This window comes from Equus caballus, chromosome 17 (genome assembly GCF_041296265.1).
Source record: "Equus caballus isolate H_3958 breed thoroughbred chromosome 17, TB-T2T, whole genome shotgun sequence".
NCBI classification, from domain to species: Eukaryota; Metazoa; Chordata; class Mammalia; order Perissodactyla; family Equidae; genus Equus; species Equus caballus.
Genome location: NC_091700.1, coordinates 15,280,709 through 15,304,474, shown reverse-complemented (window position 1 = coordinate 15,304,474; position 23,766 = coordinate 15,280,709). Strand labels below are relative to the sequence as shown.

At 48.1% G+C, this 23,766-nt stretch overlaps 1 protein-coding gene across 8 annotated transcripts in view; it reads left to right on the top strand.

Moving 5' to 3' along the window:
* LOC138918311 (ral guanine nucleotide dissociation stimulator-like) overlaps positions 1-23,766 on the top strand; it is a 166,743-nt gene that overhangs the window by 12,399 nt on the left and 130,578 nt on the right. Inside the window, exon 1 of one of the 8 annotated variants that reach the window (XM_070239333.1) lies at positions 5,283-5,622. The exons of 4 other annotated variants lie outside the window; for them this stretch is intronic. The gene's annotated coding sequence lies outside the window, so the exon portion shown is untranslated. Of the gene's footprint in view, positions 1-5,282; positions 5,623-9,736; positions 10,047-23,766 lie in introns of those variants that run through there. 3 more of the 8 variants (XM_070239331.1, XR_011427518.1, XR_011427520.1) reach the window with 3 other exon arrangements.

Sequence of the window (23,766 nt, the reverse complement as noted above, 5' to 3'; positions counted from 1 at the left end):
CAGTGAACCTAGGGGTGCACGTGTCTTTCTGCATTTGTGTCTTCGAGTTCTTTGGATGAATAGCCAGCAGTGGGATAGCCGGATCATAACGGTAGATCTCTTCTTCGTTTTCTGAGGATACTCCCTACTGCTTTCCATAGTGGCTGCACCAGTCTGCGCTCCCACCAGCAGTGCAGGAGAGTTCCCGTCTCTCCACATCCTCTCCGACACTTGTCTCTTGTCTTGCTGCTTAGAGCCATTCTGACCAGAGTAAGGTGAAGTCTCATGGTAGTTTTCATTTGCACTTGTCTGATCGCTCATGATGTTGAGCACCTCTCCATAGGCCTGTTGGCCATCCGGATATCTTCTTTGGAGAAGTCGCTGCTCAGATCTTTTGCCCGTTTTTTTAATTGGGTTGTTGATTTGTTTTGTTGTTGAGGTGTATGAGTTCTTTCTGTATTTTGGGTATTAACCCCTTATCCGACATACGGTTTGCAAGTATCTTCTCCCAGGTGTTAGGTTGCGTTTTGGTTTTGTGGATGGTTTCCTTTGCCGTGCAGAAGATTTTTTTACTTTGATGTAGTCCCGTTTGTTCATTTTGTATTTTGTTTCCATTGCCCAGTCAGACGTGGTACTTGAACATAGGCTGCTAAGACTGATGTCAAAGGGTTTGCTTGTAGACGTTGCGTGGTTTCGGGTCTGACGTTCGAGTAAAACCCGAGGGAGGAGGCTGCAGTTCCCCGAGAGCGAGCTTGGCGGGGACCCTGCGTCCCTGTCAGCGCACCTTCCCGCTCCGCGAAGGTCCGAAGCGTGTGGGCGGGGCCCCAGGAGTTCTCCCAGGAGGGTGTCCCTGTCCCTGTCCGCAGTCCACCGCTGGAGGGGGCGGGGCAACGGCCTGGGAGCGTCTGGGCGGCGGCGCGCGCCCGCCAGGAGAGGAGCGCGCGCGCGGCTGCCGGGCCACCGTCGCGGGAGGCGTGGGAGGCGTCGGCGAGCCGCGCCTGCCTGGCCAGAGCCGAGCCCCGCGGAGTCCGGCCGCGCTCTGCGGCTCTCTCCCGGGCCGGGCTCGTCCGTGGACGCCGCTCCGTGTCCCCGCTGGGCACAGCAGCCCGGGCCCTCCACAGCCATGGCCGCTGGCCTGAGGTGGCCCTCGTTCAGCTCCCGCTCTTCCTGCTCGCCGGACACGGACGACCAGGGCGCCTGCGAAGATGATGCCATCTGGGAGAGGTACCTGGGGGCGTGGGCCTGGGGGCTGGTGGGAGGCGAGCGTGTTTCTGAGGAATAGGCTTGTGCGCCGAGAGGTGCCCGTCAGGTCACGGGACAGCTGTGCGGCGCACGGAGCGGGGGGGGGGGGGGGGGCGGGGGGAGGGGTGTGTGTGTGGGGGTCTCTTCGTGCGCGTCACTCGTTCATGGAACGGGCGGTGTGTGCCGGGCACGGGGCCAGCCTGGGGACGCGGTGCCCGGGAGTCGGGCGCTGAAGCGGCCCCCGGGGTCTTGGCTTCTTGGAGGGACAGACGCGAAGTCGATAAGGACACTGGTCTCGATGCGTTCTGAGGAGTGCAGGTCTCCCTCCTTTAGAGGCTACGTTCCGTTGGGGTTTTCCTGAAGCCTGTTGTGCCCCTGAAGCTCAGGCCGGTTCAGGGGAAGTGGCCTGTCGAGGGCCACGTGACGTTTGTGTGCAGAGCCAGTGCTTTCCAAAGCCCTTGACTGTGCGGAAGTCTAGCTGTTAGGGGTGCGGTGGGGGCTGTCCGGGGAGCGTTGTGAGCACAGGTGTGTGTCCCACACTTGAAAGTCTGGCAGAGAAAGCGTGAGGCTCGAGGGTGCTCCGTTCGTTCCCTCCTTCCACAGAAAGTCTGGAGAGCTGACCTTGGGACAAGTCCTTCCTTTCCTCTGGTCGGTGCGTTGTTCAGTGGTCTGGACACTTGGTGAGCAAGACTGACAGGGTGTTTGACGTACTGGGCCTCACAGCCTAGTTGGAAAGGACAGATAGGCAGCGACTAGTTACCTAGGAGATACGTAAAAACTATTTCGTGTTGGGTGCTGAGAAATACGGCATTTACTGATAGCCTTTGTGGCTTAGGCAGTGATGTTGAAGCTGAGAGCAGATGCCTACAAGAAAAGGAGGACTTGTGCGGGAGAGCGTTGGGACGGGGCAAGGGAGGAGTATGGCCTGTCAGAGGAGCTGAAAGAGTGCCCTGGAGCCTGGGGCCGCGTAGGGACTGTAGGGTGGGGAAAACAAAACTTTTCGGTTAAGGCTGGCGCTTTCTATAGGTTTTTGGAGACTAAGCGTGGTGATTCGGAGCGTGGACTCTGGAGCCAGACTCTGTCAAATGGGTCCTAGCTCTGCCACCTACGGGCTGTGTGAACTTGGGCAAGTTACCGTACCATTCTGTGTGTCAGTTTCCTGATCTGTCAAACGGGGATGATTATCATACACACTCCATAGGTGAGTGTAAAGGTGAGAGGATATTTCATAGCCGTAAAGTACTTAGAGCAGCGTCTGGCCTGTAGTAGGCGTTAGTAGTGGTTGATTAAATAAATGGATAAATGCATACATAAGTATTAAAGGCTCGGAGGCTGTCCCTGGTGAAACGTGTGAACTTGAATGGATTACACCCAACTTTGTTTCCTTTCCAGCTTGCAGTTGCTACTGACCGCATCTGTAGCACCGTGGAATTCGAAATAATCTCCCTCGACTTGGCTGCTCTTGGGAAAACAATCTAATGCTGTCAAAATTATCCCAGGGAAATAAACGCCTTTTCAGTAGCATGGTAGGGTTAGGCTTATTTGATATGTATTGTTTGTATTGGTTTGTTTAGTATTTGTTGGTAACCTTTTTTTTTTTCTCTTTTCTGCAAAGCTGTTCGGTTAAAAAGAGCAGATTAGCTATGAAATGGTTCAGACACAGAGAAAAGTAGAGAGTCGTGTAAGCAGAGCACGCCTTTCCCTGACTCTCTGTCGAGAGCTTGTGTGATTCCAGCTGCTCTCTGCCTCAGACACGGTGCCCTCTGCGTGTGCAGTCATGTAAACAGTGCAGGGTCTGGAACCGTGGAGAATCTAAGGCAGTCCAGTCATGCTTTGCTTAACGGTGGGGATCAGTTCTGAGGAGTGTGTCACAGTCAGGCAATCTCGAGACTGTGCAAACACCACGGAGTTCCTAATCCTAGATGGCAGAGCCTCCTACACACCTAGGCCACATGGGACTAATCTTCTGGGACCCCCGTTGTTGACTGAAACGTCCCGATGTAGGGCATGACTGAACTGCCCAACTCCAAGGGCACGGAAGTGTAGCCTGTGGGGCTTTTTCCAAGAACAGAGACGCTCAAGGCCTCCTCTGGGCCCACTGACTCCGAATCTACTGGGATAGTTCCCGGCTTTAAAGACCAGACGTAGTCCTCCTCTGCAGACCTCTCATCAAGGCTTTTTCACACTGGGTTTTCCCTCATCTGAGAAAACAGGCCAAGAGATTGTGAGGATCCATAATTAGTGTTTTAATGCACTTGGCAGGACTCAGTGTTTTTCGTGTTCTGTGATACTGGGATCTGCATCTTCACTGTAATGTGTTAAACCTTTAAGTCTTGTCCAAAAGTCACGTCATTACATAGAGAATCCTTCTGTGAATTCCAGGCAGATTGCCATCATTCTGCTTCCGTCTCCTCACCTTTAAAATGGGGAGAGTAGCGGTAACCTAGCTTTGGGATGTGAGGATTAAATGAGATAGTTGGTGCAAAGCAGTGAGCACAGGATCTGGCACAAAGTGAGGCCTTTGATAAATTATTATTATTATAGTAGTTTTGATTTTCCTCCGGTCGGAATATAATTTAGTTGAAGTTAGTGACTGTGTCACAGCTGTGTCTCAGGCTGGTGTCTGCCGCCCTGAGCTAAGCCGTAAAAATCCCTAGAATAACTTTTCAAAAGCCTGTCAGCCTCTTGAGGCTCCTACTCTTCTTTATTGTATTGTATTTTATTTTATTTTATTTTATTTTATTGCAGTAACAGTGGATTCTAACGTCATATAGCGTTCAGATGTACGTTGTAATATATTTCGAGTTCTGTGTAGATTACATCGTGTTCACCACCCAAAAACTAATTATAGTCCGTCACCTCCCATGTGAGCCTCATCACCCCTTTTGCTCTCTCCCCTCCCCCCCTCCCCCTATGGTAACCAGCAATCCAATCTCCGTGGCTCTGTGTGTGTTTGTGATTGTTTTTATCGTCTGCTCATGAGTGAGATCACACGGTGTTTGACTTTCTCCCTCTGATTTATTTCACTTCACATAATACCCTCAGGGTCCATCCAGGTTGTCACAAATGGCCGGGTCTCATCATTTCTTATGGCCGAGTAGTATTCCATTGTGTATACGTACCACATCTTCTTTATCCATTCCTCCCTTGATGGGCACCTAGGTTGCTTCCATGTTTTGGCTGTCGTGAATAATGCCGCAGTGAACCTAGGGGTGGACGTGTCTTTCTGCATTTGTGTCTTCGAGATCTTTGGATGAATAGCCAGCAGTGGGATAGCCGGATCATAACGGTAGATCTCTTCTTCGTTTTCTGAGGATACTCCCTACTGCTTTCCATAGTGGCTGCACCAGTCTGCGCTCCCACCAGCAGTGCAGGAGAGTTCCCGTCTCTCCACATCCTCTCCGACACTTGTCTCTTGTCTTGCTGCTTAGAGCCATTCTGACCAGAGTAAGGTGAAGTCTCATGGTAGTTTTCATTTGCACTTGTCTGATCGCTCATGATGTTGAGCACCTCTCCATAGGCCTGTTGGCCATCCGGATATCTTCTTTGGAGAAGTCGCTGCTCAGATCTTTTGCCCGTTTTTTTAATTGGGTTGTTGATTTGTTTTGTTGTTGAGGTGTATGAGTTCTTTCTGTATTTTGGGTATTAACCCCTTATCCGACATACGGTTTGCAAGTATCTTCTCCCAGGTGGTAGGTTGCGTTTTGGTTTTGTGGATGGTTTCCTTTGCCGTGCAGAAGATTTTTTTACTTTGATGTAGTCCCGTTTGTTCATTTTGTATTTTGTTTCCATTGCCCAGTCAGACGTGGTACTTGAACATAGGCTGCTAAGACTGATGTCAAAGGGTTTGCTTGTAGACGTTGCGTGGTTTCGGGTCTGACGTTCGAGTAAAACCCGAGGGAGGAGGCTGCAGTTCCCCGAGAGCGAGCTTGGCGGGGACCCTGCGTCCCTGTCAGCGCACCTTCCCGCTCCGCGAAGGTCCGAAGCGTGTGGGCGGGGCCCCAGGAGTTCTCCCAGGAGGGTGTCCCTGTCCCTGTCCGCAGTCCACCGCTGGAGGGGGCGGGGCAACGGCCTGGGAGCGTCTGGGCGGCGGCGCGCGCCCGCCAGGAGAGGAGCGCGCGCGCGGCTGCCGGGCCACCGTCGCGGGAGGCGTGGGAGGCGTCGGCGAGCCGCGCCTGCCTGGCCAGAGCCGAGCCCCGCGGAGTCCGGCCGCGCTCTGCGGCTCTCTCCCGGGCCGGGCTCGTCCGTGGACGCCGCTCCGTGTCCCCGCTGGGCACAGCAGCCCGGGCCCTCCACAGCCATGGCCGCTGGCCTGAGGTGGCCCTCGTTCAGCTCCCGCTCTTCCTGCTCGCCGGACACGGACGACCAGGGCGCCTGCGAAGATGATGCCATCTGGGAGAGGTACCTGGGGGCGTGGGCCTGGGGGCTGGTGGGAGGCGAGCGTGTTTCTGAGGAATAGGCTTGTGCGCCGAGAGGTGCCCGTCAGGTCACGGGACAGCTGTGCGGCGCACGGAGCGGGGGGGGGGGGGGGGGGGGGGCGGGGGGGGGGTGTGTGTGTGGGGGTCTCTTCGTGCGCGTCACTCGTTCATGGAACGGGCGGTGTGTGCCGGGCACGGGGCCAGCCTGGGGACGCGGTGCCCGGGAGTCGGGCGCTGAAGCGGCCCCCGGGGTCTTGGCTTCTTGGAGGGACAGACGCGAAGTCGATAAGGACACTGGTCTCGATGCGTTCTGAGGAGTGCAGGTCTCCCTCCTTTAGAGGCTACGTTCCGTTGGGGTTTTCCTGAAGCCTGTTGTGCCCCTGAAGCTCAGGCCGGTTCAGGGGAAGTGGCCTGTCGAGGGCCACGTGACGTTTGTGTGCAGAGCCAGTGCTTTCCAAAGCCCTTGACTGTGCGGAAGTCTAGCTGTTAGGGGTGCGGTGGGGGCTGTCCGGGGAGCGTTGTGAGCACAGGTATGTGTCCCACACTTGAAAGTCTGGCAGAGAAAGCGTGAGGCTCGAGGGTGCTCCGTTCGTTCCCTCCTTCCACAGAAAGTCTGGAGAGCTGACCTTGGGACAAGTCCTTCCTTTCCTCTGGTCGGTGCGTTGTTCAGTGGTCTGGACACTTGGTGAGCAAGACTGACAGGGTGTTTGACGTACTGGGCCTCACAGCCTAGTTGGAAAGGACAGATAGGCAGCGACTAGTTACCTAGGAGATACGTAAAAACTATTTCGTGTTGGGTGCTGAGAAATACGGCATTTACTGATAGCCTTTGTGGCTTAGGCAGTGATGTTGAAGCTGAGAGCAGATGCCTACAAGAAAAGGAGGACTTGTGCGGGAGAGCGTTGGGACGGGGCAAGGGAGGAGTATGGCCTGTCAGAGGAGCTGAAAGAGTGCCCTGGAGCCTGGGGCCGCGTAGGGACTGTAGGGTGGGGAAAACAAAACTTTTCGGTTAAGGCTGGCGCTTTCTATAGGTTTTTGGAGACTAAGCGTGGTGATTCGGAGCGTGGACTCTGGAGCCAGACTCTGTCAAATGGGTCCTAGCTCTGCCACCTACGGGCTGTGTGAACTTGGGCAAGTTAGCGTACCATTCTGTGTGTCAGTTTCCTGATCTGTCAAACGGGGATGATTATCATACACACTCCATAGGTGAGTGTAAAGGTGAGAGGATATTTCATAGCCGTAAAGTACTTAGAGCAGCGTCTGGCCTGTAGTAGGCCTTAGTAGTGGTTGATTAAATAAATGGATAAATGCATACATAAGTATTAAAGGCTCGGAGGCTGTCCCTGGTGAAACGTGTGAACTTGAATGGATTACACCCAACTTTGTTTCCTTTCCAGCTTGCAGTTGCTACTGACCGCATCTGTAGCACCGTGGAATTCGAAATAATCTCCCTCGACTTGGCTGCTCTTGGGAAAACAATCTAATGCTGTCAAAATTATCCCAGGGAAATAAACGCCTTTTCAGTAGCATGGTAGGGTTAGGCTTATTTGATATGTATTGTTTATATTGGTTTGTTTAGTATTTGTTGGTAACCTTTTTTTTTTTTCTCTTTTCTGCAAAGCTGTTCGGTTAAAAAGAGCAGATTAGCTATGAAATGGTTCAGACACAGAGAAAAGTAGAGAGTCGTGTAAGCAGAGCACGCCTTTCCCTGACTCTCTGTCGAGAGCTTGTGTGATTCCAGCTGCTCTCTGCCTCAGACACGGTGCCCTCTGCGTGTGCAGTCATGTAAACAGTGCAGGGTCTGGAACCGTGGAGAATCTAAGGCAGTCCAGTCATGCTTTGCTTAACGGTGGGGATCAGTTCTGAGGAGTGTGTCACAGTCAGGCAATCTCGAGACTGTGCAAACACCACGGAGTTCCTAATCCTAGATGGCAGAGCCTCCTACACACCTAGGCCACATGGGACTAATCTTCTGTTACCCCCGTTGTTGACTGAAACGTCCCGATGTAGGGCATGACTGAACTGCCCAACTCCAAGGGCACGGAAGTGTAGCCTGTGGGGCTTTTTCCAAGAACAGAGACGCTCAAGGCCTCCTCTGGGCCCACTGACTCCGAATCTACTGGGATAGTTCCCGGCTTTAAAGACCAGACGTAGTCCTCCTCTGCAGACCTCTCATCAAGGCTTTTTCACACTGGGTTTTCCCTCATCTGAGAAAACAGGCCAAGAGATTGTGAGGATCCATAATTAGTGTTTTAATGCACTTGGCAGGACTCAGTGTTTTTCGCGTTCTGTGATACTGGGATCTGCGTCTTCACTGTAATGTGTTAAACCTTTAAGTCTTGTCCAAAAGTCACGTCATTACATAGAGAATCCTTCTGTGAATTCCAGGCAGATTGCCATCATTCTGCTTCCGTCTCCTCACCTTTAAAATGGGGAGAGTAGCGGTAACCTAGCTTTGGGATGTGAGGATTAAATGAGATAGTTGGTGCAAAGCAGTGAGCACAGGATCTGGCACAAAGTGAGGCCTTTGATAAATTATTATTATTATAGTAGTTTTGATTTTCCTCCGGTCGGAATATAATTTAGTTGAAGTTAGTGACTGTGTCACAGCTGTGTCTCAGGCTGGTGTCTGCCGCCCTGAGCTAAGCCGTAAAAATCCCTAGAATAACTTTTCAAAAGCCTGTCAGCCTCTTGAGGCTCCTACTCTTCTTTATTGTATTGTATTTTATTGTATTTTATTTTATTTTATTGCAGTAACAGTGGATTCTAACGTCATATAGCGTTCAGATGTACGTTGTAATATATTTCGAGTTCTGTGTAGATTACATCGTGTTCACCACCCAAAAACTAATTATAGTCCGTCACCTCCCATGTGAGCCTCATCACCCCTTTTGCTCGCTCCCCTCCCCCCCTCCCCCTATGGTAACCAGCAATCCAATCTCCGTGGCTCTGTGTGTGTTTGTGATTGTTTTTATCTTCTGCTCATGAGTGAGATCACACGGTGTTTGACTTTCTCCCTCTGATTTATTTCACTTCACATAATACCCTCAGGGTCCATCCAGGTTGTCACAAATGGCCGGGTCTCATCATTTCTTATGGCCGAGTAGTATTCCATTGTGTATACGTACCACATCTTCTTTATCCATTCCTCCCTTGATGGGCACCTAGGTTGCTTCCAAGTTTTGGCTGTCGTGAATAATGCCGCAGTGAACCTAGGGGTGGACGTGTCCTTCTGCATTTGTGTCTTCGAGATCTTTGGATGAATAGCCAGCAGTGGGATAGCCGGATCATAACGGTAGATCTCTTCTTCGTTTTCTGAGGATACTCCCTACTGCTTTCCATAGTGGCTGCACCAGTCTGCGCTCCCACCAGCAGTGCAGGAGAGTTCCCGTCTCTCCACATCCTCTCCGACACTTGTCTCTTGTCTTGCTGCTTAGAGCCATTCTGACCAGAGTAAGGTGAAGTCTCATGGTAGTTTTCATTTGCACTTGTCTGATCGCTCATGATGTTGAGCACCTCTCCATAGGCCTGTTGGCCATCCGGATATCTTCTTTGGAGAAGTCGCTGCTCAGATCTTTTGCCCGTTTTTTTAATTGGGTTGTTGATTTGTTTTGTTGTTGAGGTGTATGAGTTCTTTCTGTATTTTGGGTATTAACCCCTTATCCGACATACGGTTTGCAAGTATCTTCTCCCAGGTGGTAGGTTGCGTTTTGGTTTTGTGGATGGTTTCCTTTGCCGTGCAGAAGATTTTTTTACTTTGATGTAGTCCCGTTTGTTCATTTTGTATTTTGTTTCCATTGCCCAGTCAGACGTGGTACTTGAACATAGGCTGCTAAGACTGATGTCAAAGGGTTTGCTTGTAGACGTTGCGTGGTTTCGGGTCTGACGTTCGAGTAAAACCCGAGGGAGGAGGCTGCAGTTCCCCGAGAGCGAGCTTGGCGGGGACCCTGCGTCCCTGTCAGCGCACCTTCCCGCTCCGCGAAGGTCCGAAGCGTGTGGGCGGGGCCCCAGGAGTTCTCCCAGGAGGGTGTCCCTGTCCCTGTCCGCAGTCCACCGCTGGAGGGGGCGGGGCAACGGCCTGGGAGCGTCTGGGCGGCGGCGCGCGCCCGCCAGGAGAGGAGCGCGCGCGCGGCTGCCGGGCCACCGTCGCGGGAGGCGTGGGAGGCGTCGGCGAGCCGCGCCTGCCTGGCCAGAGCCGAGCCCCGCGGAGTCCGGCCGCGCTCTGCGGCTCTCTCCCGGGCCGGGCTCGTCCGTGGACGCCGCTCCGTGTCCCCGCTGGGCACAGCAGCCCGGGCCCTCCACAGCCATGGCCGCTGGCCTGAGGTGGCCCTCGTTCAGCTCCCGCTCTTCCTGCTCGCCGGACACGGACGACCAGGGCGCCTGCGAAGATGATGCCATCTGGGAGAGGTACCTGGGGGCGTGGGCCTGGGGGCTGGTGGGAGGCGAGCGTGTTTCTGAGGAATAGGCTTGTGCGCCGAGAGGTGCCCGTCAGGTCACGGGACAGCTGTGCGGCGCACGGAGCGGGGGGGGGGGGGGGGGGGGGGGGGCCGGGGGGGGGTGTGTGTGTGGGGGTCTCTTCGTGCGCGTCACTCGTTCATGGAACGGGCGGTGTGTGCCGGGCACGGGGCCAGCCTGGGGACGCGGTGCCCGGGAGTCGGGCGCTGAAGCGGCCCCCGGGGTCTTGGCTTCTTGGAGGGACAGACGCGAAGTCGATAAGGACACTGGTCTCGATGCGTTCTGAGGAGTGCAGGTCTCCCTCCTTTAGAGGCTACGTTCCGTTGGGGTTTTCCTGAAGCCTGTTGTGCCCCTGAAGCTCAGGCCGGTTCAGGGGAAGTGGCCTGTCGAGGGCCACGTGACGTTTGTGTGCAGAGCCAGTGCTTTCCAAAGCCCTTGACTGTGCGGAAGTCTAGCTGTTAGGGGTGCGGTGGGGGCTGTCCGGGGAGCGTTGTGAGCACAGGTGTGTGTCCCACACTTGAAAGTCTGGCAGAGAAAGCGTGAGGCTCGAGGGTGCTCCGTTCGTTCCCTCCTTCCACAGAAAGTCTGGAGAGCTGACCTTGGGACAAGTCCTTCCTTTCCTCTGGTCGGTGCGTTGTTCAGTGGTCTGGACACTTGGTGAGCAAGACTGACAGGGTGTTTGACGTACTGGGCCTCACAGCCTAGTTGGAAAGGACAGATAGGCAGCGACTAGTTACCTAGGAGATACGTAAAAACTATTTCGTGTTGGGTGCTGAGAAATACGGCATTTACTGATAGCCTTTGTGGCTTAGGCAGTGATGTTGAAGCTGAGAGCAGATGCCTACAAGAAAAGGAGGACTTGTGCGGGAGAGCGTTGGGACGGGGCAAGGGAGGAGTATGGCCTGTCAGAGGAGCTGAAAGAGTGCCCTGGAGCCTGGGGCCGCGTAGGGACTGTAGGGTGGGGAAAACAAAACTTTTCGGTTAAGGCTGGCGCTTTCTATAGGTTTTTGGAGACTAAGCGTGGTGATTCGGAGCGTGGACTCTGGAGCCAGACTCTGTCAAATGGGTCCTAGCTCTGCCACCTACGGGCTGTGTGAACTTGGGCAAGTTACCGTACCATTCTGTGTGTCAGTTTCCTGATCTGTCAAACGGGGATGATTATCATACACACTCCATAGGTGAGTGTAAAGGTGAGAGGATATTTCATAGCCGTAAAGTACTTAGAGCAGCGTCTGGCCTGTAGTAGGCGTTAGTAGTGGTTGATTAAATAAATGGATAAATGCATACATAAGTATTAAAGGCTCGGAGGCTGTCCCTGGTGAAACGTGTGAACTTGAATGGATTACACCCAACTTTGTTTCCTTTCCAGCTTGCAGTTGCTACTGACCGCATCTGTAGCACCGTGGAATTCGAAATAATCTCCCTCGACTTGGCTGCTCTTGGGAAAACAATCTAATGCTGTCAAAATTATCCCAGGGAAATAAACGCCTTTTCAGTAGCCTAGATCACTTGATTCTTACACCCAAAGTCCTGGACATTATTGTCTCCAGTTTATATGAGGACACTGAGACTTAGATGGATGAAAGGTGTTTGCCCAGGTCACCCACCTAGTAAAGTGTAGAATCAGTATTAGAACCTGACTTTATATCCCCATCTCTGTGCATAGTGCCATAGGTGCTAAACAGGTTATTTCAATTAACGTGATCAGGCACAAAGTACCCTGAACTCTGGTATAAGTTCTTGGTCCCTTAGAAAAGGAATCTGCTGCTGTCCTTAAGGAGCCTGTAAGATCTCTGGGGTTATAGAATACATTGTTTGTAATAGAAAATTATGAAAGCGTGAGTCTGCAGGGCTAAAATGTTGAAGAATGTGTGTGCATTAAGAGTCTTTTAGTTGCAAGTGGTAGAAACTCAACTCAAAATGGCTTCAGGAGACAAGAATACATGTATTGGAAGACTTAACTGATTCAGATATGGCTGGATCAATGAGTTCAAATAATGCCATTGGGCATATGTCTCCTTTTGTTTTATTCTTGATTCTTAACCAGTCTCTCCTCAGTAAGGGAAAAGATGGGCACAGGCATCTCCAGGGTCTACACCCTACCAGCTTGTCCTCCCCAGAATAAAAATTGTGTCTATTTCCCAACATAGGTTTAACAAACATCCTGAGGTCCGGTAGTTGGCCCAGGTTGGGTGGTATCTCATTCTTGGAGCCTGGGGTTGGAGTTGAGCTTCAGGTAAATCACCTGGACTGATAATTTGGATGTGCTGGCTCCCTCAAAAGAAGATTGGAGGTTACTTCCAGAAGGAGTGATTAATGACATAGGCAGGCAATAAAAGAGAAAACATACTTTCACTACAGATAGAATATTTGGAGTTTCAGATTAACCCGTTTGTCCCGGTGTGATCCCTGTTGGCTTCCTGGAGGAGGTAGATCTTCCCTTTGGCCTTGATAAACATGGAGGGTATTGTGGTGAGGAGAGAAACAGGAAAGGTATTTCAGGCAGGGAGCCCCTTCTTCGCAAAGACTTAGATGTGGGAAGATGTGTGCAGGGGCACTGAGGAGAGGGTTTGCCCTCACAGAAAGGTTAGGGCTAGTGTCTCTTGATTAGGTCCCTGCTGTGTGCCCACAAGTGATCGAGCTCCTCGAAGGGCTATGGATAGTCGAGAGTCATCGCACAGTCTCTGGAGGCGGATGCTTGAGTTTCATCGTCATTTTCAAGCTGTGTGATGTTGGGCAAAATCTTCACGTTCCAGGGCTCAGTCTCCTGTTCTGAAAAATGGGAATAATAGTACCACCTCGCTGTAAGAATTAAAGCCAGTGGGGGCCAGCCCGGTGGCACGGCGGTTAAGTGCGCACCTTCTGCTTCTCGGTGGCCGGGGCTTTGCCAGTTCGGATGCCGGGTGCAGACATCGCACAGCTTGGCAAGCCATGCTGTGGTAGGCGTCCCATGTATAAAGTAGAGGAAGCTGGGCAAAGATATTAGCTCAGGGCCAGGCTTCCTCAGCAAAAAAGAGGAGGATTGGAAGCAGTTAGCTCAGGGCTAATGTTCCTCAAAAAAAAACAAAAAAGAAAGAAAAAGAAAAGAATTAAAGCCAGTGATGCCCAGAGAGTGCTTAGCATTGTGTCTGTCACATTAATATTCGATAAACGTATTATTTTTATTTCCCTCAGTGACATGAGGTTAGTTTGACTCCCCCCTTTCAGATGAAGGTAAGTAACACGTGTAATGTGCTCTGAATCCGGAGACATGGCCCTCCTTTTATCAGAAAGCTCTTTGTTGGGGGGAAAGACAATTAGATAGCTAAGGCAGGGCTGAATCGTGTGGAGTCTTACCTCGCCCTAACAGAGCTGTGCTCCCACCATCCCAAATCCATGTCAATGTGGGGTTTTGAGTCAGAAACACCTGCCTTTAGGTCCCACTTCTACCCTGTACTGGTTTTGTGACTCATGAGCTACTCTCACGGTGCACATTTTAGGATACGTGACATCTTTCAATATCACACAGTTAAGAAGATTCAAAGCCCAGATTTGAATGTTGGTCTTCTGATTCCAGACAGGGGAAATCACAATCTAGGAAGTTCAACTCTAGGAATCTCTAGAAATTCAAGGGCTAAAATGACACGGTAGCATCCTCCTCCATCCATAAAAGCCCTTAGGAATTCAGGTAGCTCTTGGGGAAACCAAGGCCCCTCCTTGTCTCTCCACACCCCTTGGCCTCGTTCAGTCTCTGGGCCAACAGCTGAGCGCCCACCACATGTGGACACTGTAGGAGGTAGGAGGCCGCCTGTTGTTCAACACATGACCCAGGACCCTCTGGCCTTCCTGGGGTCAAACGCAGCTTTTCCTGCCCATGGCATCCATCTTAGGGTCACTCTTGATTGCAGGATGGGGTGTCAGAAGTCTACTCAGTCATTCACACACATTAACCCACTCATCTGGATTATATAGCTCTGCCGTTTTGAAAGCTCTCTCATATATGTATTTTCATACCATTCTCCTGGGAACAGCAATACCTACCATCTATTGGATATTTACTGTGTGAGTCTGGCTCTCTGCTCAAGTCCTGATGCATGTAGACCCACCAGGTTGTTTAAATGTCACCTTCTCAGTATGACCTTCTTGACCACTCTATTTAAAATTGCCTGCATCCTCCACCGCCCATTAGCATCCCCAGTCTCCTTCTTTCAGTTAATTTTTCTCAGTAACAGTTACCTCTCCCTAACGTGGCATCCAACGTAATTATTCATTTCCTAGTGTCTGTCTTCTCCCACTGGGATGTAAGTTCCACACAAGCAGTTGTTTCTGTTTTGATTACTTCCGTGTGCCCAGAACCAAGCCTGGAAACTGGCATTATGGATGAATGAATAAATGAGCTTAATATTCACAATATCTCTGGGAGGTCAGTTGTATTACTACCCCACTTTACAGACGATGAGGCTGAAGGTTAGGGGGAGTGCTTTGTTTTCATTTTCGTTTTTAGTTAATTTGCCCCCAATGTCACAAAACAGGAGAGACCAGAAGCGAGACCCGTGGCCAGGGTCTCTGGTTCCCAGTCCTCTGCTGTCTGAGCAGCCACGCGGAGGGAAACAAGTCAGTTCAGTGGCAGTCCTGTTTCAGTCAGCACTGCTGTTTATGCTTGCAGCGTCCATAAAAATGTTATTTTAGTCCTGACACTGATGCTTATGAATAAAATTTAGTCCTCATTCAAAAGCACATTAGCTGAAGCCATTTGGCGTCCTGTTACAGCGTTAATTTTTATGGAGAAGAATACACTGGCGAGGAGTACCTCTTCCACCTTCAAACAGAACAAGCGCCTCGAAGGCCAGGCCTGGTGACGCTCCCTCTGATCATAAGGCATTCCAGCATGTTGCTGCCGCTTTACTTATGGGACCAGGGATATAATTTTCAGATGGTGGTTTGTTTTGCTGCCGTGTTACATCTCGGGCTTGGCAATTACATTTCATTAACAGGGAAACATAAGTGATAAATCATTGATCAGAAACAGGTTGTTAATCGGTCTAGTTAAAGCGGCTGCCGGCTGGTAGGGCGCGGACTATAAATTGATGGATGCCTGGGCTCAGAACTTGCCCAGGTAGCCCATTAAAGCAATACTGCTAATAATTTTCACTACTATTTATTGAGTTAGATTCCTATGTGCCTGTAAGTGCTTTATCCTCACAGCAACCCTAAAAGGACTATTCCCATATTACAGATGAGGAAATTGAATTCCAAAATGCTTAAATGATTGGCGGCACTTCACACACCTTGCACGTGGCAGGGTTTGGACTCTGAAGCTGGTGCTCTTAGTACATTCCTCCTTCCTGAACTTCACCATTGGAGGGGGAAAGGGGACCACATTTGAGGCCACCGGCCAAATGTCTGACTTGCACACTGCTCCCCGTGGCGGCGCCTTTCTGGGGAACAGACCTAAGGCAACCGCGAGGAGGTTTTGGGAGAAACGTAGAATTTGCAAGACTGAATTTTAATCTGTGCCTCCAAGCAGCTGAAGTTGACCAGCACGGCCAGGCTGCAGGGTAATTCATCTGACTTCATCGCCACGCCTGTCGTCCGCGAGCAGAGTGGTGGCAGCTGGGCCCGTTCACATCCTATCAACCTTGTCTGTTGGAATGACACCTGGCTGTGCTGAAGCCTTGATTCCTGTAATTAGGAATGTAAACAACTCCAGCTTCCTCCCATCAGCGCTGGCTCTGTGCCTGCTTCCAGGTCTCCCAGCCCCAGGCTGTGCCTCCTGAAACAGGTGCCCTCCCCAAGCTGAGGCCCCATGGAACTGTGGGTGCCTTTTATTTTGGGTCTACCAGTGACCTATTGGTCCCCTTACCCTTTCTAAGGCATGACCTCAGTTAAACTCATAGTGACCTCACCTGGGTTATTTATTCCCATTTTATGGATAAGAACATGACTTTGGGAGAGCTTGAATGCATGAGCTAAGGTGACACAGCTACTTTATCTCTGGGACAGGTTTTTTGTTTAGTCATCAAAAGTCCAGAGTATACATTAGTGTTCACTCTTGGTGTCGTACATTCTGTGTACAACATAAATTTGTTTGGACACATTTCTCAAGACGTATACCCACCATCGTAGTATCATACAGAATATTTTCACTGCTCTAAAAAATCTCTGTGCTCTGCCTGTTTCTCTCCCGGCCCCCCAACCCTGTGAAACACGCATCTTATTACTGTTTCCGTAGTGTTCCCTTTTCCAGAATGTCATATAGTTGGAATTATACAGTATGTAGCCTTTTCAGATTGGCTCCTTTCACTTAGTAATATGCATTTAAGCTTCCTCCGTGTCTTTTCATGACTTAATAGCTCATTTCTTTTCAGCACAGAATAATATTCCATTGTCTGGATGTCCCACAGCTTATTTATCCATTCACCTGTGGAACGACATCTTGATTGCTTGCAGGTTTCGGCAGTTATGAATAAAGCCGCTGTAAACATCCACGTGCAGGTTTTTGTGTGGACATAAGTTTTCAGCTCCTTTGCGTAAATACCAAGGAGCACAACTGCTGGGTCCTTGGTAAGAGTATGCTTAGTTTTGTGAGCAGCCGCCAAACTGTCTTCCACAGTGGCTGGACCATTTTGCATTCCCACCAGCAATGAACAAGAGTTCCTGCTGCTCCTCATCCTCACTCGCATTTGGTGGTGTCAGTGGTCTGGATTTTGGCCAGTCTAAAAAACTTTTGAACCCAGATGTTTTGGCTCTAAATCCAGTGAACCTTCTAGTGGGATAATAATGCGTATCTAATAGGACCAGTGTGAAGGTGAAATGACATCACACATGTATTAGGAAAAGGAGAATATCTAAGCTTTGGCACGTGCCTGGCGCTGTGCTAAGTGACAGGTGGACTTCATCCTCACAATAACCTCGGGACTCAGGTGCTGTTACTATCTCCATTTTGCAGATAAAGACAGCAGCTCAGCGAGATTAACTGCTGTGCCCAAGGATGTGTAGGGAGTGGCAGAGCCAGATTGAAACCCAAAGCTGCCTGACTCTGGGGTCAGTGCCTTTAACCACTGGGCTCTGCCTTGCCTTGTATATTAGATAGATGTTCAATAACAGTGTTGTTCTCCCTCAGGCACACAGCAGGATCAGTTTCCATTCATTGGAGCAAAGGATCTACTGTGATGCCAGGGTCTCCATCAGGTGGCCTGTGGTTGTCCTCCTTGCAGCTTTTGTTATAAGACCCTGCGGTCAGCTCGCCAGCACACCCCGGCAGAGCCCCGAGTCCGTGCGTGCGGAGAATACGGAAGCCCAGAGCATCACCCTCCTCACAGCCTCAGCACGCGCTCTGAATCCTCATATCATCAATAACATTGATACCAACTAATTTAAACCCACTGAACCAGTGAACTGGGGCTGCAGATGTGTTTATGAGCAGGATACTAAGTAGCTATTTTAACTAAGTGGAACATTTCTTGCTTCAATTAATGAAAAGGTAGCAACTCTGAGGAAATATTAGGGGCATTAAGTTTTATATTGGCGCCATTTATTATATATGATTTTTAACACTTTTAATCACTTTATTCCGTGTTGACAGCTACTGAGAGAAAAAGAGCTTTCCACGGTGAGTGTGACCCAGGAATTACTGTCAAGCTGAGACAGATGATCATTGACCCCTGAGTTGCCTTGGTCTTTTGAGGAAATAGTGAGGATTTTATTAGTTTTATTAATGGCACTCAGGGAGATCAAGTTATTGATTAGCAAAGAATGAGTCCTTAACACGCACATTTCTTGGAAAGGGTAAACGAAGTAGAAGGGAATTAACATTTATTCAGCACCTACTGTGTGCCAGGTGTGTGCTGGGCTATCTACATACTGAATTAAATCTCCAAGCAGTCCTGTGAGGCTGGCTACAGCGATGTGCGTTACACAGAGGAGGAAATGGAAAGACTGAGATACTTGCTCATTCAGTAAAACTTTTGCGCCCTGCTAGTTCACGACGGGGCTTAGATCGTGAATACTATAGTACACTCCCTGCCCTCAGGAAGCTTCTATTCTGGTGGGGGAACTAGATATTTATGATTATTTTTGATGATTATAATAGTGAAACAAGTGCTGGGACAAGCAGAGAATGGAGGTTCTCTGGGAACCTGGAAAAGGCAAACTTCATTTAGACCTTAGGGTGAGAAGTTAAGGAGGGCTTCCTGGAGGAAGTGATGTCTAAGCTGAGATCTGGATGATGACCAGGGCTCAGCCAGGCAAACAGGGGAGGTGGAAGAGGGGTGGAAGCGTGTGCCAGGTAGAGGGAATATTATGTACCAAGGCACAGTGGTAGGGCAGAACCACTAACTTCCCAAGGCTCGTGTCTCTAGTATGTGACAAAGCTAATGTCTGAATCCAGGTTTATCTGACGCTTTGTATTGAAACCCAACACAAAAGGGAACCCGTGCTCTTCTTAGCCACATAATTAAAATATCTAGTCCTCAAAGCAAGCATCCAAGTAGTCTGAGATATGCCTACGGCTCCTAGTTCGTGCCTTGGTGGTCTGACAGTGACGTCCGTGGTCCCAGAGAGTCAGCATCTTAGGGCTTTGAAGCTAGGCATGAGAATTGTTCTTGGCTTCCTTCATGGTTTCTCACACAGCGATGTAAGGCTTCAAGGGGATGTCTCTGTAAATGTTAGGTTGTGAGGAAGGAATCCCCGGGCTCGCCAGCTCAAGCGCTTGTAAGGTGCGGGGAGCATTTTGCCTTCGCGTTGGCGTGACTGAGGGTAAAGCAGTGCCAGCAGAATGGTGGTTCTTTCTCCACTGCCTGGCTCCGTCTTGCACCCTATGTGGCCCATTCCCAGGCAGGTGCTCCCCCTTGTGGGGTGGATGGCTCTCGCCGTTGTGATTCTTCATATTGTCGGTTGAAGTCCCGACCATATACGCAGGATGGGGTGGGATGCGAGCGACAACCTAAGCTCAAATGGAAGCCCTGCCATCTGAGACCCCAGGCTCTGATTGGCCTGCTTCAGCCGACTGCTCTCCCTGGAACACTTGCTGTTGTGAAGGGAATGCGATAAGCTGATTGGCTGAGGCCGGGCTTGGGCGCTCCACGCCAGCTGGGCAGGGGCTGCGCGTGTCCAAGACACGGTTCCGGTGGGGGGAAATGGGGCTGTAACTGAAAGGCTGGGGGGGTGGATCCCGGGCTCTTGCGAGACTACCTCATGCCCTAAGGATATCAGTGCTCTCTTGAAATCCCAGTGACACCCACGACAAACACCAGCCTTGGGGAAACGCTGAGGGGGAGCCCCAGCTGTTTCAGGGGTCGCGTGGAAGGAAGCCAGTCTGCTCTAGAAACCCCAACACCGGCGTTCCCGTCGAAGCTGCACTTCCACGCGCTGTGACACCTCAGGCACATCTTTTAGTCACTCCGGGCCTCAGCTTCCCTCTTTGTGAAATAGGAATGTTGATCCTGGGTTTGCAGTGCTATTGGTAGGATAGATGGGATACGGGACATAAAACCCCCCGTACCTGTCACACACCGTCCACGCGGTAAACGCCAGCAGATCCAGTGAGCTGCCTGGCTTTGAATCCTTCTGCTCCTCTTAGTATGTTATTCAACTCCGTTAGCTGTATGATATCTTCCTTTTTCCTATTATTACCTTATCATATTTTTCTTTTTGTTCTATGTAGTCTTGTTTGGTATTTTTAATGTTTTAGATTTATTTTTTCAATCTTATTATAACTTATTCTCTCTATTTACCCATTTTATTTTATGTTATCTACATAGCTTACCATTTCGTACGATACTGTAAAGAGAACATGATATACAGTGTTTATTTTCTAGTCACCATTTTTATCTTTCTAAGACTGCCTTTGAGCGAATTTCTTCTATTAGTAAATGCAATTAAGTTGATCCTACTTATTTATTTTTTAACCAATATTCGTTTCTTTAAATATGTTATTTGTTTTTAATGCTGGGTCTAAATACTCGGTGATTATCTGTTGTAATAATGGCACTGGAACTCTAAGCTGTACCCAGATACCCCAGCAACATTTAGCAATATTACATTAGAGCCCTTTGCAATTAAAAAAATAAATAAAAGTACTTTAATAGCCAAGATCTTATTTTTGTCTCGCAAAAGCTCTGCCAGGAGGAAGAGAAAAAATTAAAGTTCAGAAAAGTGCACCCTCTTGACTCAAATCGCATAGCTGAATGGTGGAAGCAGAATTCTCTTTCTTTTCTTTTGACTCAGAGCCCATTGTTCTTTCCATGTTAACATGTTCTTTTGCTTCAGGACCATGCACCTGTTGAATAAAGCCAAATCCTTGGGAACTGGACTTCACTGTTTTTTTTCAGGACAATTGAAATCTCATTTCCATCAAATTTCCCAGAATGTTCTTCACTAATCAAAGACAGTGTAGAGTTCACAGCAGGCTGAGGACGTGTCAGGTATCACAGCAGATTCTTGAGTGAATTATTCTATTTTCCTCCAGCTAAGAGTGTTTTACCAGGAAACAGGGCCTTGTAGAAAGATCATGACCTTTGGAGTCAAGAAGAAAGACATTTATATCTTGGCTTTATCATTTCTTGGCTCTGTGGTGACTCGGTTAATCAAGACATTTTCCATACCAGGGACAGCAGCCCAATGTAAAGTGATTTAAGTAAATAGAGGAATTTATCAGTCTATGTATATGCAGAGTTCAAAGGTAGCATTTGCTAGGTCTCGTGCCTATCTCTGAACCAATCTCTGTGTCCAGGGAGGGAAACACAGTGATTGGCTCTGCCTCAGCCATGTGCACATCCCTGGATGCACAAGGACTCAGAATGGGGGTGGATAGTTTCTCAAAGAGAAATCAAGAGTCCTGAAAGGAGAGAACAGTCAGGAAGCTTCATCAAGAAAGTTATCACAATGACCTTGAGCAAATTATTTCACCTTGCTGAGCCTTGGTCTCCTTATTTATGAGACAGGAAGAATGACATACTTACTCTGCTTGTGGTTTGGATGAGATGTCAAAAATATTTTGCATGTAGTGGGTGAACAATAAGTGTGAGTTTTCTTACTCTCTTCTGATGCTTCCACCTCCATTTTTCCCAGACTCTCCCAGGAGTATGTATTGGAACAGCAATGGTGTGTCACCTTAGTAAGAAGCGTAGTTGCTTTAGTTGATTTGTTCTTCCTCCTTATAAAAAATGGTATATTTGTAGATAAGATGGAGCAGGAGATAATCAGTAAAAATAATGATACAGGAAATTCTTTCCTTGCTGAGAACCAAAAAAGAAATGTGATCCGAGACCAGATAAGATTTGGGATGAAAATGCTTTCTAATTGTTGTTTATAGCAATTCTCTGCAGACATTGGTGGTGGTAACATTCTATCCTGATACCTTCCTAGGTTCTCAGGAGAATCCTTAATTTGTTGTATGACTGATTGCTTTATACCCGTCCTGTTCTACCAGAGGGCTGGGATAAGACTGAGGACAAGAGAAAGTGCTAGGAGAGAATTTTAGAGCTGTTTTGTGTGGTTTAAATATCTAGAGAGATGCATATCATTTAAAATTATAAGATAGGATTTAACCATATTATTTTTTCTTTACATTTAGATTTTTAATCTATCTAAAATTTAATATACAGTATAAAGTAACGGATTTCATTTTTTTCCCAGATAAAAGGCAGTTGTGCCAACACTATTTGTTAAATAAAAGTATGCTTTGGTTACTGGCATTTTTCATTATTTACAATTGTCATCTATAATGCAATTTATCTCAAGGTTCACCCCCCCATCTATTTATTTATTTATGTTAATACCGCATTGTTTTTATTATGATAATTTCATTATATGTTGTAATACCTTGCAAGGCATGTCATTCCTCAGTATTCTTCTTTATTGTATTTTTGGTTATTTGGGGAAATTAATTCTCCAAATGAAAATTACCATCATTTTATAAAATTGACAAAAGTTTGGTATCCAAATTGAAATTATATTGAATTAATATGATAATTTTCAAATAGTTGATATTTTAATACATTGTCATGCCATCCATGGACATTTATCTTCCCACTTACTGTATCTACATTCATATTCTTAAATACAATTTTATAGATTTCTTCATTTAATTCCCATATCTTTGCGTTTAATGCATTTCTAAATATTTCCTAGCTTTTATCATGTTTATGAATATGTTTTTCCCATTTTTATTTCTGAGTGCTCAATTTAGAAATGTATTGATTTTTGTGTATTTATATTACATACAGCCACTTTATCAAATTAAAATGTTTTGTTTTTTTTTTGAGGAAGATTAGCCCTGAGCTAACTGCTGCTAAAATGGTTTTTGTGTGTAGACTCTTGGACTTTCTATATTTATAATCGTGTCAGCAAAGATAAAAAAATTTTCTCTTCTTTTCCAGTAGTTCAGCAATCATTCATTTTTCTTGTCTTATTGTATTTTATAAAACCTCCCCCAAAATGAAAATTAATGCTCGTGTGCAGAGCATCTTTACCTTGTTCTTGATGTCAATGAAATGGTTTTTGAGAGTTTAAGGAGAGCAGTCCTGATGTCCATGTGCCATTTCAATTTCAAAATTAACAGTTCCTTTACTCGTATCTCATAAGACATGTTTTAAGGTTGAATTAGGTAGAAATCTTATGGCGGCAAATGGCAGAAACTGAACTTAAACTAGGTAAAGAACATTTGTAAATTCAAATAACTGTAAAGTTCATGTTGGCTTCAGGAACGATTGGACCAAGGTTCTCATTAATGACGTCAGGAACCTGTCTCTCTCCATCTGTGATATTCTCTCCACTGGCTTCATGGCCACACTGTCCTCTAGTAACCCCAGACTTACGTCCCCTCAATGCAGCAAGCCAAACAGAAAGTGCACATTTTCCTAATAGTTCCAACTGAAATCCTGATCTGATTTGGTGACCATGAGCCTCAAAACTAATCAGTCGCTTTTGCCCAGAGGATGAAACTGTGACGGGACATGCCTGGATTATATGCCTATTGCTCTGGCTGATTTTAAGGCCCAGCATGGGCTAAGAATGGGGATGGGAGAGATGATTCCCTAAGGAAAAATGAAGTGTTGTTCCCTAAAGAATGAGAATCAGCAAAACAACACGTTCCACCGAGTGACTTCTCATTATCCTAGTCTTCCTCTGGATATGTTCTCTCTCTTTTTAAGAAATTAATATTCCTTTAAAACTGAGTACTATATTAAAGTGTACTGACCAGAACACTGTGGAGGGAGACTATTATCTTCTTCTTTCTAGACAGTATACTTTTGCAGTATAACCTAAGATTCTTCACGTTTTTGCTAACCACATCATATTTCTGAGTCCTTTTGAGTTAGTGTTGAATAACTGACATCACAGATGTGACTACTTTCCCGGTCTTATCTACCAAAGTTTAGTACCATATTTGGTATTTTTAGAATCAGCTCCATCACTCCAGATTATTGGACTATTTTCCATTCCTAGTCCTGACATTTAGTCCTTTTTTCATTCTTTTCAGGCTTGTGTCATTTGATGAATATTTATTTCCTCCATGTATTCATCCCTCCGAGCCTTTGCCCTCCAGATTCCCATTGCCTGGGATGAACGTCCCTCTCCCATCCATTTGATGAATCCATAGTCTAATTTTGAGAACTAGCAAAATGCTCCTGCTGAAGTGCCCTGATAAGTTTTTAATGTTTCTCTGTGAGCATTTATCACCTTATGCTTT